This window comes from Hyaena hyaena, unplaced genomic scaffold, assembly GCF_003009895.1.
Source record: "Hyaena hyaena isolate Hyena2069 unplaced genomic scaffold, ASM300989v1 scaffold_1133, whole genome shotgun sequence".
Classification (NCBI taxonomy): Eukaryota; Metazoa; Chordata; class Mammalia; order Carnivora; family Hyaenidae; genus Hyaena; species Hyaena hyaena.
In genome coordinates, this window is record NW_024081767.1 from 71,050 (window position 1) to 88,004 (window position 16,955).

Consider the following 16,955-nt stretch of genomic DNA (forward strand, 5'->3'; position numbering starts at 1 on the left):
TTCTGATGATAAGCTGTCAGGAGAAGGATGAATTCTGCCAACAGCAAAGCCTTGGTCTTCAGGTTGCTGGCATCTTTGAAAGTTTAATAGTCCCGACAGCAGGGGTTTAAGGAAAGACTAGGGGAGTTATGAATTTTGTGTCCCTCCTAGGACTTAGGGAAAAATCAATCTTTAAACCACAAGATAAATAAGTTGAACACCTCTTAAGTTTAGTACTAATAAAGACAATTTCTTCTGTCCTTCATATTTCGGTAATTCAATCTTCTTTTTCTGGGACTCCAGTTGCCCTTGGCAAAGAAAAGAGCTTACATAACTGAAATATACCTGCCTCTCATAAAAATCGGGTTTTAAAAATTTTTGTCCACCTGAAAAGAAATATAAAAAGCAATGATTGTGTTATTAGTTGGAGACTGCATTTGGGAATATGATTGTCCATATCTCAACTCATCATGGATCCAAACACCACCTGGAAACCAGAGTGACCTGGGTCCATGGCCCCATCAACATGCTGGTGGTAGATTGTCATCATGGTGTCAACGGTAGATGCTTAGATGCTAGCAGCCTTGGAATCTGATAACTCACTCCCCTGTTTATTGAGCAGGTTTCTGTATAAAATGGCTTCCTTGGGATGTTCTGCCAGGGCAAGAATGTGATGGCTAGAATGTTTAGTGCTCTCTACAACTGTATTTTCACAGTAATTATTTTCTTTATATTCCATTTGTCAACTAACAAATCAGCATTGCAGTTGTCAGTATTAGGGTCAGTGTGCAAAGTATCAAGTTTCTGTGCCCATAAAGTCTTAAAGCCAGATTGTAGAACAGGGGCAGGTCACCAAAACTGTGCTGATTAACCATGAGGCCTCTAGGGAACACACCAGGAGGTCTTCTTCTTTCCTAGTTGCACACCTTTCTCTCACCCTGTCAGTCTTCAAGCTGGGGAAACTGATGCTATAAAATCAATGAATACTTTCTTAAGCTCTTCCTTGCTCAAAAAATACTATCAGATGAACCTTTGACATAGGTTTATTAAAGAGTGCACTCAATATTGAGTACCTATTATAAGCAAGCACTGTGCTAGGTGTGGTGGAGAATCCCAGGATGAAAACAATAGGGTTTCAACCTTTGGAGCTTGCAGTCCAGGAGAAAAGATGTAGACTCAGGAACTCTCCTAAGAGGCAAATCTTCCTAACCATCGTTTGGAAGCATAAACTACACCATATAGAGAAAGAAAAGTTTAGCTGCAACCAGAGACTCTGAGAAGACTTCTTGGAAGACATGGGATCTGAGCTAATTCCACAAGATACTCTGCAGAGAGCTGCAATCCAGGAGAAGGAAGGGTTGGCTCAAAAGTGCTGGGAACTAGCCTCCATGTGGCTGAATATCTGGACCTTGTCAAGTATGCCATGGAACTTAAGACCAGATGGCTTGGCAAGAGACAAATTGGGAGGACTCTAGGTTCCAAACTGCAGAGTTTGAGGGGTGCTTTGCCCCATAGGTTATCATGACTGATTAAATCTAAAACCCCATAGCTGTAGTTTCTGAGCTCTGCTATATAGAAAGACATATCAATCCAATTGCATATATATAATTATGCAACATAATATTATAATTATAACATATAATTATATATATTATATTATTGCATATTATATTGCATATTATACTGCAATATATATTATTGCATATTATAATGCAATATTATCTACATATATATTGACAATAAGCATCCGCATCATCATCTCTCTTTCTTTAGGCTTGTTTCTTTTAAACGATTTAATCTACCTAAATGGAACCTCCAAATTCAAGATCATCCAAGCTATGAGCCCTATGAGAACCCAAGGCTTCCAGACAGAGGGGAAAGATGTCACCTTTTACGCTGAACTGAGACAAAATAGTAGTAAGAGAAATGCCTCGAAGCCTAGAGGTAGTGTTTCCCAGCTACTCAAAATTGTCTCGCTCCTTCAGGAGAGGGATCCTCCTCAGCCTCCCTAAATTTCAATACTGCCTGGAATGCAGATTCCACGGGCTCTGGGGAAACCCCCTGGAAACCCCGCAGGCCGATACCAGCAGCACATCTGCAGCAACGGCCACAGCGGCAGCACAGGAAGTTCTGGTTCTTCCAGTTGCCCGGGACTCCCAGTTTGAACGCTTCCTGGAAACGCTTTCTTCACCGCTTATCTTGCGAAATCTAGCGGGCCCTCCCTCTGCTCTCCAGCCTCTTATACGCGCGCGAGGCGCCGCCCGCAGCCCTGAGCTGTGAGCTGACCCCCGGCGCGCCCCGCTGCAGCCGCGCCGGACCGCGGCCGCCTCGCCTCGAAGGCACTTCCTAGCAGGTGGGTCGCTGTAGCCCGCTACTGCCTCGTACCTTTCGCTGCACGGCACCCCCTCCCTTATCTGCTTCAGCCCACCCGGAGCCCCCGCTTCCATCCTCCAGCCCGAAAGCACCTGGAAGAAGTTGCTAGCAAACTCCGCGCCGCCCGCACCCCACACCCCCAGGAAGCGCCATCCAAGGGTGTCCCGCGATGAGTTAAGCAATTCAGTGAACATCTCTTTTCCTGGAGTTTTATCACTCATCTCTTCCCCAGGGTGCGGAGAAACCCAAAGGGGGAAGGAAGACTTAGGGTTTGTATTCCTCTCTGTATCTTAACTTCTAGATGAGAGCGATCTTGTGGCGCTCACCAGGAAGAGCGCGGGAAGAATTTGATTTTGGCAATGTCTGCACTCTCAGATCCTCACCAGGAGCTGAAATGTGTCCTGAGATCTGCAACCACTTCTGTCCTTGATCTTGACTTAAATTCCCTTCTGTAATTTAGTGATTGTTTTTCCAGAGAAATACTGTTTGAAAATGTAGTCTATTGTAAAGAGTAAATAAATCCCCGTTTCCCAGTTTGTCCAGAGACAGCTAGAAGGTAGTTCCCCCCACCACCACCATGGTAATTTAAGAACTTTTTAAAAAGATGACTGGTGTGATGAAGGGGAGTTGGATGGAGAATAGGCGAGGGAGGTTGGAGAATTCTATTTCTAGTTCTAACTAGAAGCTCACCACCTCAGCCTTATTTTCCACATATGTAAAATAAAAGGCCCGTGGACCAGATGATCCACACAGTCCAACATTCTAACAAGGTGAAAATCCATGACTAAAGATGCCTGTTGGTTCGAAATATATAGAAAATCTCATTAATGCGGTAAGTATGACCAAGCAATTACTTTCTTCATAATAATGCAAGTTTCACTGTTGTGGCAAAACTGCCCAGTTGTGGAGCATCTCTTCCCATACAAGTATCTTGGACTTCTACCACATTTATCATTCAGAGACTACACTCAACTTTCAAAACCATTCCTCAGGAGCACCTGGGTGGCTCAGTTGGTTAAGCTTCCGAGTCGGCTCAGGTCATGATCTCACAGTTCGTAGGTTTGAGCCTGATGGGGCTCTGTGCTGACAGCTAGCTCAGAGCCTGGAGGCTGTTTCAGATTCTGTGTCTCCCTCTCTCTCTGACCCTCCCCTGCTCACGCTGTATCTCTCTCTCTCCCTGAAATAAATAAAACATTAAAAAAATTTTTTAAAAAACATTCTTCAGCCTTGCTCTGTGAGAATGTCCTATTCCCTATAAATGGCAGTCATATAAATGTCACTCACATGAAAGAACATTTTTTTCTGATTCAGTAGGTGTAATTTTATAAAATGGCACATTTATTTGAAGCAGTAACTTTTTTGAGATATGGCCTTTTGCAAGGCCCCGAGTTTTTCAGAATGCTGTGATTTAGCACAGAATGAAATTCCACCTGCATGCATTCTACCTGCGTGGCAAACATTGCCAACCCAGAAAACCTATTTATCAGGCTTTAAGGTTGTAAAGTAAATGGTACATGTGTATAGAGAAATTGGGTCGGAGCACTTTCTCCGTTGGCAACATTTATGGTTCTGCTGAAGTTCACAGAGCAAGTTCAGGTTCAGAGACTGATGTGTACAAGGCCTGACCCCTAACTTGAAAACAATTCCCAGACTTCTGCCCTTGCTTAAGTTTACTAACTGTTGTTAGAAATAACCAAATAAAATTTTATAAGCCTGTTAATAAATTGAAAACCCTGAGCCTTGAGCTTCATTCTGAACAGTTTTTTAAAAAAATAGATTCATTTGTCGTAGTATTTCAAAATTGAAACCCTGGGCAGTCACTTTGCATTTCAGGATCTCCTGAAGGACCCCCACTACATTATCCCACTATAGTTAATGCCATTATTAAAAGGACATAGATTCTCCTGTTAAAATCTCCCAAGTAACTGATTCTGCAGTCACCCTCTGAAATACAGTCCAGTGTTTCGTGAGCCTCACCATCTGGTTCTTTTTGTAAGTCACTTAGATCTTTTGTCAACTGCTATTTAAAAATCATTTCTTTTTAAAATCTTAAGAAGGCTAAAAAAGCAACTGGCAAATAGATGTACATAACCACTTTTCAAACTTGAAGACCTGCTAAGGTACCTTGTACCTTGTTTCCCTGAGTTGTCCTCTGAGAAGAAGGTCATTTGCTAGGTCTGCACCCACAGCTACCTATAATTCTTACTGTAAGATTCTACACAGGCTACAAATATTGTGGTTTTCTGGGTGGGAGGGTTTGTTTGAAGTTACATTTATGCCAGAAATAACAGAAATAAGATTTACAAAGGCAAGAGCTCTGAAGTCACCTGTTTTTCTCTGTTCTTTGTAAACCCAAAGAGAATGGGTCATTAGTCAATTATGAAGACTATCTGAGCAGTTCTGCATGATGTGTTAAGCCTACTTGAGATATTTTGAATGACTTTTCAAAATGATTTAAATTAACACTTGTTCTTTTGTTGAGAAGAAATCAATCCTGGAAGGAATAAAGCTGATAAATAACTAAAGGATAATTAATGTTTAAAACAATGCATGATAAGAAAACATACTTGGCCTATATACATAAACAGCTTGTTCTTCCAAAATCATTAAGGAAAAGAGAACAAAGGATGCTTGTGATATTTGAAGATCATCTTTCGAAATATACCACTACAAAAAGAATGCACTCTTCTACTAGAAGAACGATTTCCATTCTAACTAGGCAAGACGCTGACATCCTAATCCAAATGCTTCTCCAACAATGTTCTAGAAGAGTTTATTAAACCCTGTGTGATAGGTACATTGTACTTTGACAGTCACATATTTCTGAAAAGTTATTTTGAGAGAAATATGTTTCTTTGAAATGTAGACTGTATGAGCAGTTTTAATGTCAGGCTGAAGCAAAGTTCAATTTTCATCCTAAAAGGAAAAAAGTTGTGTGCAAAGGGTAATTTTGAAAAGTTAGGAACTATAATTCTGAATAAAAAGAAACCTAAGAGGTAAAAATATAACTACATAGCACACCTCTTAGAGGGTTATTAGAACCCAAACTAGGTATTCTCTTTTGCCTCAGTTCTAAATACGGAAGGCGGGGAAAAAAATGGCATTAAGAATAAAGCAGGGGCTCCAATCAGGTCTTCAGTGGTGATGGCTCCAAAACTGAGGAACGTGGGAATATGAGGGGGCAATAAATGGTCCACACTGATTATGCATGTTTCATCTGCACTAGCTCTTTTTACAGGATGTAGAAACAGCTTTGAGCCCAAGTTAAACAGTGACTGAAGCAATTTTGCACAGACTTTAGTAAACTTCCTTGTCCTGTTTCCCAGATAAACTAGTGCCCATTCTTTAACCTGGGACCCATTCTGCACAGTCCTCTGCTTGGGTCCATTCACACAGTATTATAGCAGTTTAATGATGTGTCTACGTCCTCCCCAAGAGGGAGTACAGCACAGGGCCTGGCACAGACAGCCTGTTCAAAAAGTCTGTTGTAAACATGAAAGCCAACCAAGACATTGATAACACTGATTTTTATTTTGGAAGATGTGGACCCTTGTGAATGTAGTAGATTCTGAGCAGGGATGCCCCCTGCAGTGTACCACTTAAGGTCAAAGTGTCCAGTTTCAACTACTTGCCATTTGGGGAGAAGCATAAGGTTGCTTTGTACTGTATGGTCCATATAAAATAAATAGTAGGAATTACTGGAAGTATTTTTTTTTTTAAAAGAGGAAGAAATTGCAGGAACCTTCGTGGTTCTTCTCATTAACCTTAATTTTAGTAACCCTATTATGTTGCTATACTGGGTAAGGTACATTAAAAAAATTGTAACTATAATACTTTAGAGTCTAATTCATTTTAAAGAATGGTCTAATAGGATTAAGGCATTTAACTGAGGTCAGGAAAATTGGAATATTGAATTTTTAAAGGTTTTAATTAGTTTAACTTAAGTAAAACATTTTAGCCCTTATTTAATACTTGAAAGCATGGTATAAGATACAAAGTCTAGTGAACAGTTCAAAAGAATTAAGTTATATCAAATCATTCTTATACAAAAAATATTTATCATAGTTCCAGTTATTTCTTCTCTATTACCCTAGTACTAAAATGATTTCTTCATTCTATTCAATAGCCCTGACTTGAGTGGTATCAGAAAGGGGAAGATGTTGACAAGAAAGCAGTTAGCAGGTTGGCAAATGGTTTGATTCAGTAGTTAATAATGAAAGTGTGCCAATTGCTTCTGGTTTTCCTACACTAAGATCCCAAATTGTGCATTCTTGAGGCATATCTGAAAAATGGGAAGATATGGGTTTGGGAATAGTCATACACAAAGAGGCTCCTGTCGCTATCTCACCGAGGAAAGCAGGAATTTAGAACTATCTAATTTCTAAATAGAAACCCAGCATTGTATTAACCCCATGTGTGGGGCAGAAAGGGTGTGGGACCTTTGAGGGGTAGGAGGGAGCCACACAAACCCTGTTTTCATTAAAGCCTAGGAGCCTGCTGAGATGGGAGGCTCCTAAGGAAAGAATTTAGGCCTAAGGTGCAGTCAGGACTGGAAAACTGTATCATCCTATCAGCCAAATTATTTTCCTATTTCCATGGTCACATGCAATTCTTGGGGAAATGGGGGTGAGAGGTAGGGAAAGAGCCAATGGGGTGCTGGTAAATGGCTTTCTGAGGAAAATTTTAAAAATTCCTGATTTATAGCATTTGCTGATTTCCATGGTGTGAAAATTCCCACCATGGCTAATTTCAAGGTCTTACCTGGCAAGCCAGCCCCTAGCCATACCACTGAAAAGAGCTGACATTGAAAACCGAGGAATTTAAAAGAAGGTGCTGTCTCATTAAAAAATATCTATCAACTAGCACTGGTCTCAAGTTTGTATATCAGAGAATAACACAGGGAGGCAGGGGAGCAATTTCAAGAGCATCTTGTCCCCTGGGGTAAGACACAGAGCAGCTACAAGGCCAGGCCTGGCCCTGAAGATCAAGCTGATCAGTCTTGGCAAACACTAGAGGCACCCTGGCCACGGCGGAGTCCTTGCCTCTGAGAGCTAGCTTAGAAAGAGAAGAAAATGGTACCCAAAAGATGAACAAGACTATATTCCTAAGAATGTATGAATCTCCCCCCTGCAGGGGATTTATTAAAAAATGGTAAGAAGATAGACAATATGAAGCAGAATGGAGTTTCATCAGCAGGGACTTAGGAGTGGGATCAGATCCACAGAAACACTCCTCTACCCCCAAACTAAGTTGGCAGTAATCAATATTTAGATCATTCCTAGTGGCCTCAATATGAAGATAAATGACTCTTTATAGGGAGTTTACATTTCAAAATTGAAATGGTCAGATTACTTGCTAAATACCCCTGACCAGAGTAGTCCTAGAAAAAGCAAAACCCATCAATTGACGCTAAATATGAAGTGGGTTGTCGGGAACACCAAATTATCAAACAAGCAAATGCTCAAGTGGGTACAAGCCAAATGCCACCTAATCGGCAAGATAGAGCTGTTGTTCTGACAGTGGCAAGTCCAATTCTGCCCTGATGCTGAATGTGTGGTGAACTACAGATTTGTAAGAAGTTGTTCAGCATTTAGAAGGTAAATAGAGGTCAAGGCAAATTAACTCAGACGTGACTAAATTCCTGACCTTGCTGTCATGAGCCCCAGGCTTCAATCAAATAAATTAACCAACCTAGTCAGTGGTTAATGAACCTGCATGATAAAATTCTTGGCCAGAGAATCATGATACAATCTTCATTTATCTTTACGGATGCCGCTGAAATCCAAATGTGAAAACTTGTATTAATAAGATTTTTGGTTGAATGAGAATTTCACAGAGAACTGAAATTAAAAATAAATAATTTTTCTTTTAAAGTACAATTAAAATTGACAATAGAGATCTGCATTTCCTTGCTGTCTTGGTAATTCATTGGGTGGTAGTGAAATGTTACTAACAGAATCATTATAGCTGCAGCGCAGGCCATAGCTGGTTCTAGTTATTAGCAACACCTGGGAAAGTATATATTCCGACAGAGCATTAACGTGAAGGTTCTATTAGTTATGCTCTTGTGACTTGACCAAACTGTACAAGTTAAGACTCCTATTTCCTTTTATATGATTCTGTGGGCCAGCATAAAAGCTAATCATCAGTAAACTTGGTTGCTATGAGATAAATAATATTTTCTCACAAAACAATTGAAATAATTTGTCAGTTTTTCAGCAACCAACCTACAGTGGCTTCTTTATTTAGAATAAGGGCATTAAATGCTAGATATATTTTTGTCTGTGGCTCTTACTAACAGAGGTACTTCTAACAATAAGGCTAAAATAAGAAATGCACTATTTTATTTTCAAATAACATATGTGCAACTGAAGACTGAATGTCAAAAGTCACAGTTAGAAAAATCCATTGATTATAGACATGTTACATTTTTCATAAACTGCAATCAGAAGTCATTTTAAGCCAACGTCTTCTGATTTTGCTGCAATAATATATACCTGTCAGTAAAATAATACATGCTTAAGTGCAGATATGCTTGCTTTCTCTGAAGAACCTTGATCTCACTAAATACAGAAATAGCTCAGTGAAAACACTGGAGGAGTTCATGTTTTAGTGGAAGGTTTTAAAATTTTTTAAATATGTTTTGCTTTCCATTTGTCCCTCGGACGTATTAAAACAAATACTCCAATCACAAGAAGACTAGCACCACTGTAGAAATCCCTGCAGCCCCTCTGCCTCGTGATGAAAGGAAATCCTTAATTGATGGGCTTCAGCTCATCACAAATACGTTGTCAAGTCATGTAGGACTTTCAGGTTGAAACTCAGAAGGAATAATAAAATGGAAGGAGGGACTAAAAAAAAAAAATCCCTGCTTACAGGCATTAAATTAAAATGAAAAATGTGTCACATCTTATAGACTTTAAAAATGTTATTTGTATTCTAACTCCTTGGAAGGGGTCAAGCTGGACCCCTGGATTTGTGTGCCATCACACCAGTGGGGATACTGCCTGCCAAAAGAATTCAAAATCTTGGATTGAACAACTGTTTCAGAATTCAAAGCTGAATACTTAAGTGAGGAAAGGTGGAGAATATCTTTAATAATGGTTCCGTCCAAATGATAAATGAGATAGTGTATGTCACCATGTGAGAGTTACTATTCAAATTCAGGAATACTGTAGTAGATCTGTGGGGGGATTTGATCCAACAAACTTTGTGGCTCATAGAGAACAATTTATCAAGGTTTCCTGGAGATAGGTACAGAGCAAAAGCCTACCTGGTAGTTTAACATCAAACTCTGAGTCTGGATCCCTTGAGTTTCCTCCTTGTGAATCTTACACACTCATTCTTGCCTCTGGTTTTCATAAAAATAGGAATTCTAGTCTCTCAGACTCAGCCAATGAGTATTTAGTGGAAAAGTTGTAAAGCAGGTGAAATGATCCTACAACCCCTTATAACCTCATCAACACCCTGCTTTCTCTCTGCCTTTCCCTTCCCTACCATCTCTCTCCAAAAAACATAGCCTTGTCTTTTTTTCATTTGCATTGTTTTTCAACCCTGGGTTCTCCTTAGAATTGATTGCTTGTTTGGGTTGGATTTTTGTGTTGTTGTTTGTGAATACAGATGTCTGGGCTCTACCTCAGACCAACTGATTCAGAATCTCAGGGGGTGGTGCCCTAGCATTTAATGGCTACCTAGCTGATTTTAATGTATGACCAGGTAGAGAACCACTGTAGCAGACCATTAACCAAAAGCTAACAGGCAACGGTTTGCATTCTTGGTTCAAATAGAATCATCTAGGGGACTTGTTTTTGAGAAAGAAAATGCCCAGACTCTACCCTAGACCAGTTGACTGAGACTCTCCAAGAGTTTGGTCATCAGTATGTTATAGAAGTTCTCTACATGATCCTAATGTATACCAGGGTTGAGAACCACTACTGTCCAGTGGTTCCTTTGTAGGGGGTTTGCATTTTATAAACTTTAATGATTCTAAGAAGTCACCTTGAACAAAAAGTCTGGAAAGAGTGTCATGAAGACATCTGTCTGTCTATACTACCACCATGGCCCTCCCCCTGCATTCATGTCCAAACCAAATTCTATAAATGAGTCCTTCTTTGTCTGCTTATGGTTTTATCATGGTCCCCAGCACACTATTTCTCTTACCCAAAATTGTGTGTTGTGATCATGATAGCTTTGTCTTTATAGTCCTTTTTATGATTACCTCCAAACCTTTTTTCAGTGAAGCATTGTTTTTTGCATTTTTGGTTTGTATAAATATTTAAAATTGGGTAAACTAAAATACAAATAAGCCTTCTAATATTGTGTATTAATATAAGGTTTAATCTTTATATCAAAGAATTTTACTTGATTTGTATGTTCTATAAATTTATCAGCATAGAAGATATAAGAGGATTCATGAAGGCTAATTTTTCCTTTCAGAGCTCTGTGTACCTGAGAAAGAGGGGAAGATTTTCTTTCCTCTTTCCATTTTTACGAATGGTCTTATATTCTTAAGTATTTACACATTTTCCTCTTCATTCTATGAAAACATTTGGGGAAACAAATGGCCGATTTTCCAAAAGCAAGGCAACAAAGCGCCCACCTTTTAGAAGGGTCACACTTTGGGTTGTTGTTTCCTGTTCTTCTTACTTAAAGGAACGTGGAACAGGTTCTATTCCAGGGCAAGGAGAGGGGGAAAAGGTCAATTTGCCCCTGGCTACTGATATACAAGGGACTTCAAAATTTTATTTTGATATATTCTCCAAATGAGATCTATGCATATACAGAAATACATTGCCTAGGATAAAAAGAAATCCATTTTACAAGTTTAGATTTGTATCTACTTATCAGATAACTAACTGCACACTGCTATTATACTTTAATATGAACTACTATTGTAATACAGCCTGTGATTATCTCCTAAACAAATAGATTACGTTTTATTTTCAGAATATGTCAAAAATCATTGATTTGTTAAGTATAAGCATTTAAAATACACAATTTTTTATAGCTATGAATAGGACTTTACTAAAACGTATATTGAAAGGCAAAGTAACTAGAATATCTAAAACAGTTCTGAAAATTGAAAAAAAAATAAGGTGGAAAAAATAAGTCTACCTAATTTTAAGTCATCAAAACCGCATAGAATTGGCAGAATGTAGACACATAGATCAATGGAACAGAACAGAAAGCCCAGAAATAGAGCCACGCATGTGCAGGCAACTAATTTTTGTCAAAGGTACAAAAGCAATTCAATGAAAGAAGGATGATGGTCTTTTAAAAACTAATAGGGAAGTAATTATATACTCATAGGCAAAAAAAAAAAAGATTTAAACCTTACACTTTATATGAAAATTAACTCAAAATGGATAATGGATTTATATGTAAAATATAAAACTATCAAGCTTTGAGGAGAAAATATTTAGGACCAAGGGGTTGTAAAGAATTCCCAGACAGGACATGAAAAGCACAACCTACAAAAGGAAAAAGCCAATAATTTTTTTTTTTTTCTGAGAGAGAGAGACAGTGTGAGAAGGGGAGGGTCAGAGAGAGAGAGAGGGAGATACAGAATCTGAAGCAGGCTCCAGGCTCTGAGCTAGCTGTCAGCACAGATGCCGACACGGGGCTCGAACCCATGTACCGTGAGATCATGACCTGAGCCGAAGTTGGCCGCCCAACCGACTGAGCCACCCAGGTGCCCCAAAGCCAATCTATTAAATGTAACCAAAATTAAAAACCTCTGCTCTGTGAATGACCCTTGTCAGAATCAAAAAACAAGCTACAGAGTGGGAGGAAATATTTGAAGACCACCTATCTGACCAAGGATTCATATCTAGAATATATAAAAATTCAACAGTTAAGAAAACAAAAATCCAATTAGAAAATGGCCAATGACAAGATGACTTTTCACCAAACAGGACATATAGTAGCAAATAAGAAAATGAAGTCCATACAATGGACCAGCAGTCAACAATAAAAAGGAACAAACTGATACATGCACCAGCTTGGATGGATCTCACAGGCATTACATGAAGGGGATTGGGAGTGGGGGGGGAAACCAGTATGAAAAGTGTACATTTTACATGGTTTCATTTATATTTCATTCTAAAATGCCAAAATTATAAAATTAGAGAAGAGACTGATGATTTCTAAGGGTTAGTAGAGTAGAGAGGGGAGTAGTGCTGAAACAGTTCTGTATCCTGACAGCCCCAGTGGATACATGAACTTACCTATGGGACATGAACTTACCTATGAGATAAAATGACAGAGAACCACACACACATTCTACCAATGTCAGTTTCCCAGTTTTGATACTGTACTATAGCCATGGAAAATGTAACCACTGGAGGAAATGAAGGATACCCAGGAAGCTCTTGTACTATCTTTATAACTTACGGTGATTCAATAGGTTATTTCAAATAAAAAGATTATTTTGTTAATAGCATTAGTTTATTAAGCATAAACATATAAAACATGCAATTTTTTGTTACCTTGTTGGTACATTTCCATATTTTTAATATGCTAGAATCCTCTTAAATTGGAAGTGGTCGGACCTTCTCTAATCTCTGACTTCTGGGAGGTGATGGAACTGAAATGCACAAGCCATACAAGCCCTAACTTCCTCATGAGAGGCCTCATTGGAACATCCCAGAAGAATGCTGTCTTGGGTTCCCTGGGCCTGGGGTGGGGTCTGCAGAGAGAGGGAGATGACGGGTAAGACTACATGATCCACACCTGGTCCCGCTCAATGCCTCATACACACGCACATGCGTGTACCCATATGCAGGCGCACAAGCTTCTCTGGTGGCTACTACCATGGCTCTTCCAAGTCAACTTCACCACCTTTGCATCTATTGGTTACTAATCTCTTAATCTATATGAATGCCCAGTGTGATCACTTTACCTGTCTTGGCCTTCAGCTCAAAGAGCCTTTGAATGATTTTCCAATCCAGGGGGTAATCTTGTTGTATTTCCTGTTAACAGACCTGAAGTGTTTAAACAGCAGAAGGAAAAAGAAATCACTATATTATGTTTTAACTATCTTAACGCCACTTTCCCTTAATACCTCTGCTTCTTGTGTACCACCTTTCCTATTTTCTCTATTGTTTCCATCCTACATCTAAAAGTAAAATAGGATTAGGAAACTTTTTTTAAGTGGCATAAGAAATCTTACTACCTACATAAGCCCATGTTTACACATGGGAGCTATTTTGAGTTACAAATATTAAGAAATGGGCGTTAACTTCTTTTTTTACATAGTACCTTCTGTAAAACGAACCCTCAACTTGATCTCCCTTGTGGTTTCAATTATGCATACATCTTTTTATGCACTCTTGTCATTACACTTTTCCCCCAAGAGTTCAGAATTAAATTCTTCCAAAGAATTAATAACTTTATTTTTCACGTTTTTTCATCATCCCAGTTATAATAACCTGAGGTCTGATCTTTTTTGGCTTTTTCCATAAAAACAAATAATAATCAAAAAGTTGTATTACCCTGGGTTGATTTGCAAGCAGAGGCTGTGACAAAGGTTTGCATGCAGAATTTACTAGGTGATTCCAAGTGATTCCAAGCAGTAGGAGTGAAGGGCGAGGGGCATAAACTAGGAACTGTGAGAAAGACAGCAGGAGAGAGCATTAATTTGGCCACTGCTAAGGAGGAGTGGTGCTCTAATCCACTGTGGCTTTCTGAAGAGCCTTATAAAATGTGTCAGAACTGTGTGCCAGAAAATGAAAGGGTAAACATTTATCCAAGGAGTCCCATCCTGCATTGGTCTGTGATGGCCCCATGAGTCATATGTGTCTGATGCTAAGCAGATACAGGTATCAGAGAAAACTCAGGACAAGAATCAAGAGATATGGTGTGGGTCCTCAAAATAAGCCTCTGATAGGCAGTGGAAGTTCAGCAGAGCTCCATTACTGCCCATTAACTAAAAGTAGATAGGAGGATTTGAAGAGGAGATCAAGATGTGGCCAACACAATTATCAACCTTATAACTTTTATAACTTGATAAAGAGTAACTAATTGCCCAATGTAATGACTATATTTCTTTCTAAGTCAATCAGTGACATTTTAATACCATTTTTGTACCTTCAATTTGCCCAGTGATGTGTCTGAAAGTTTAAGAGTGAAAATATCTTTAAGTTCGTTTATTTTCAGAGAGACAGAGAGAGTGTGAGCAGGGGAGGGGCTGAGAGAGAGAGAGACAGAGAGAGAGAGAAGAGACAGAGAGAGAGAGAATCCCAAGCAAGCTCTGCAGGGTCAGGACAGAGTCCAATGTGGGGCTCAAACTCATGAACTGAGCTGAAATCAATAATCAGATGCTTAACCAACTGAACCACCCAGGTGCCCCAAGAGTGAAAATAATATTAATAGTTGGTGTAACAGCCCAAGTATGTTATACTAGATTGCAAAACTGCATTTTAAGAGGAAAATATTAAAATAAAATACATAAGAATTACAAATGAGAGAAATTCACAGTTGAACTGTTTATATATCTGTGTTTTGATTAATTCATATGGATTAAAGCCATTTTATACAGGAATTTTAAGAAATAAGTGAAAAAGAATCTTCTTAAGAATTATTGAATACTATTCCAGATAAATTGTATATACTTCCAATAATCAGTCATAACAGTATAATTAACCCTTAATTTACGGAATTTGTATAAAGGTTTCATTAATTAGGTAACTAATAGATTGGTTAATTAGAAAATTACTAAATTATTTGAATAATCTATTAATATTAGAAAATTTGTTGACCATTTTCTATATCTCAAGAACTGTGTTAAGATACATTAGTTTACCTAATCGTCACACTGTCTCCAAAGTAGGTACTACCAATATCTCATTTTAAAGATGATGAAACAGAGACACCAAGAGTTTAAGTAACTTACCCAAGCTGATAGTGCTAGTAAAAGTTGGAGCAAAGATAGAGGCATCTGGGTAGCTCAGTTGGTTAAGCATCTGACTTTTGATCTCAGCTCAGGTCTTGGTCTCAGGGTCTTTTTTTTTCTTCTAATGTTTACATATGCATTTATTTTTTAGAGGAGAGAGTGCAAGTAGGGGAGGGACAGAGAGAAAGGGAGACAGAGAATCCCAAGCAGGCTCCATGCTGTTAGCACAGTGCCTGATGTGGGGCTCAAATTCACAAACAGTGAGATCATGACCTGAGCCAAAATCAGGAGTCGGATGCTTAACCAACTGAGCCACCCAGGTGCCCTGATCTCAGGGTCTTAATCTCATGGTCATGTGTTCAAGCCGTACATTTAAGCCTCACATTAAAAAAAAACATTGGAGTAAAAATATAGTATTGTTTAGTTCATATCTTCACTTGAAAAAAATTTTATGACAGGTTAGAATAAATTAAGGTAGTGGTCAAATCGTCAAAGTAGAGTCTGGACTCTCTCACTCTCACTTTGCAACAATTAAGATGATCCAAATGGGAATATGTCAATAAAGATATCATCCATCTCATTATCAGACACTGTCAACTTTATCAAATCTGTATTTTGCTTGCAAATGTTCATCCAAATATAAGAGAGAAAGAATAATGTATTAGGATAAAAGACTAGATGAAAGTGAGGGGATAGCCACCTGACTGACCTCCTTAGAACACACTCACAGTAATCAAGGGAACATTTACCAGTTTGAGGGTTCAGTTGTAAGAAGGAGGTGTTAAGTGATTAGCAATTAACCAATATAATATAAATTGCTAAAGTAATTTGCATTTGTAGATGCCACAAAGAATTTTTCAAAGGCACAGCTATGTTCCCATCTGAGAGGCCCTGTATCATCTTCAGGTGCTTCCGACATGTGGTCACAACCATCTCTGGCGCAGTTCAGGATATCAGTCACCAGCTGTTTTAAAAATGATTCAGTTGCTATGATTAATTCAGTTATTCAGAGAGTTATTGTGGAAGCACAGGATGTCTTGTGTGTCCCGTCCTTTTCTTCCATGACTTCTGACTACCTCCAAAGCTCTCAATGGTCTGCTCGTGATACAGGTACACATTTTTGGATAAGCTCATGTAAGAATTTCACAAGCTAAATGGAAAGGGCAAATTTCTGAAATCCCATTAAAAAGGTGCAAGCTTCGTATGCTCTACAATCAACATGAAATCCACCCTGTAAAATTAAATAGTGACTACATCTGGTTTAAAATTCCACAGCAAATTTACTGAGTGTTACTTTAAACCCATTTGGATTAAAGGAAGTAATGTCTTTACAACATCCTTCTCAACTTCTTTCTCCCTTATTCTTCCCAGTGCTTACACCATAATCATTTGACTTCCTCTTCATTATGTGCCCTACACTGTGTCAGCACACAGAGCAAACAGCTATTTCTAACATCTATATTGCACCTTCCTAGTATCATTCAACAAATTTTAGCAGGAACTGTCTAGTCTGTCATAGCCAATGCTCTTGTACTGGAGATATGTTACTGAACAAAAGAGACAAGAAAGGAAGGAAGGACGGAAGGACGGAAGGAAGGAAGGAAGGGGAGAAAGGAAGAGAGAAAGAGAGAGAGAGAGAGAGAGAGAGAAAGAAAGAAAGAAAGAAAGAAAGAAAGAAAGAAAGAAAGAAAGAAAGAAAGAAAGAAAGAAA

At 38.8% G+C, this 16,955-nt stretch overlaps 1 protein-coding gene and 1 long non-coding RNA gene across 2 annotated transcripts in view; one reads left to right on the forward strand and one right to left on the reverse strand.

Moving 5' to 3' along the window:
• Nucleotides 1-2,284: 2,284 nt before the first annotated feature.
• The window catches only part of STEAP4 (STEAP4 metalloreductase), a 23,425-nt gene continuing 8,754 nt past the window's right edge, over nt 2,285-16,955 (forward strand). The window contains exon 1 of the mRNA XM_039222469.1: nt 2,285-2,332. The gene's annotated coding sequence lies outside the window, so the exon portion shown is untranslated. The remainder of the gene's footprint in view (nt 2,333-16,955) is intronic.
• LOC120224237 overlaps nt 12,846-16,955 on the reverse strand; it is a 7,521-nt gene continuing 3,411 nt past the window's right edge. The window contains exons 2-3 of the long non-coding RNA XR_005526501.1: nt 13,253-13,334; nt 12,846-13,039 (exon numbers count right to left, since the gene is read on the reverse strand). This is a non-coding gene — a long non-coding RNA (uncharacterized LOC120224237). The remainder of the gene's footprint in view (nt 13,040-13,252; nt 13,335-16,955) is intronic.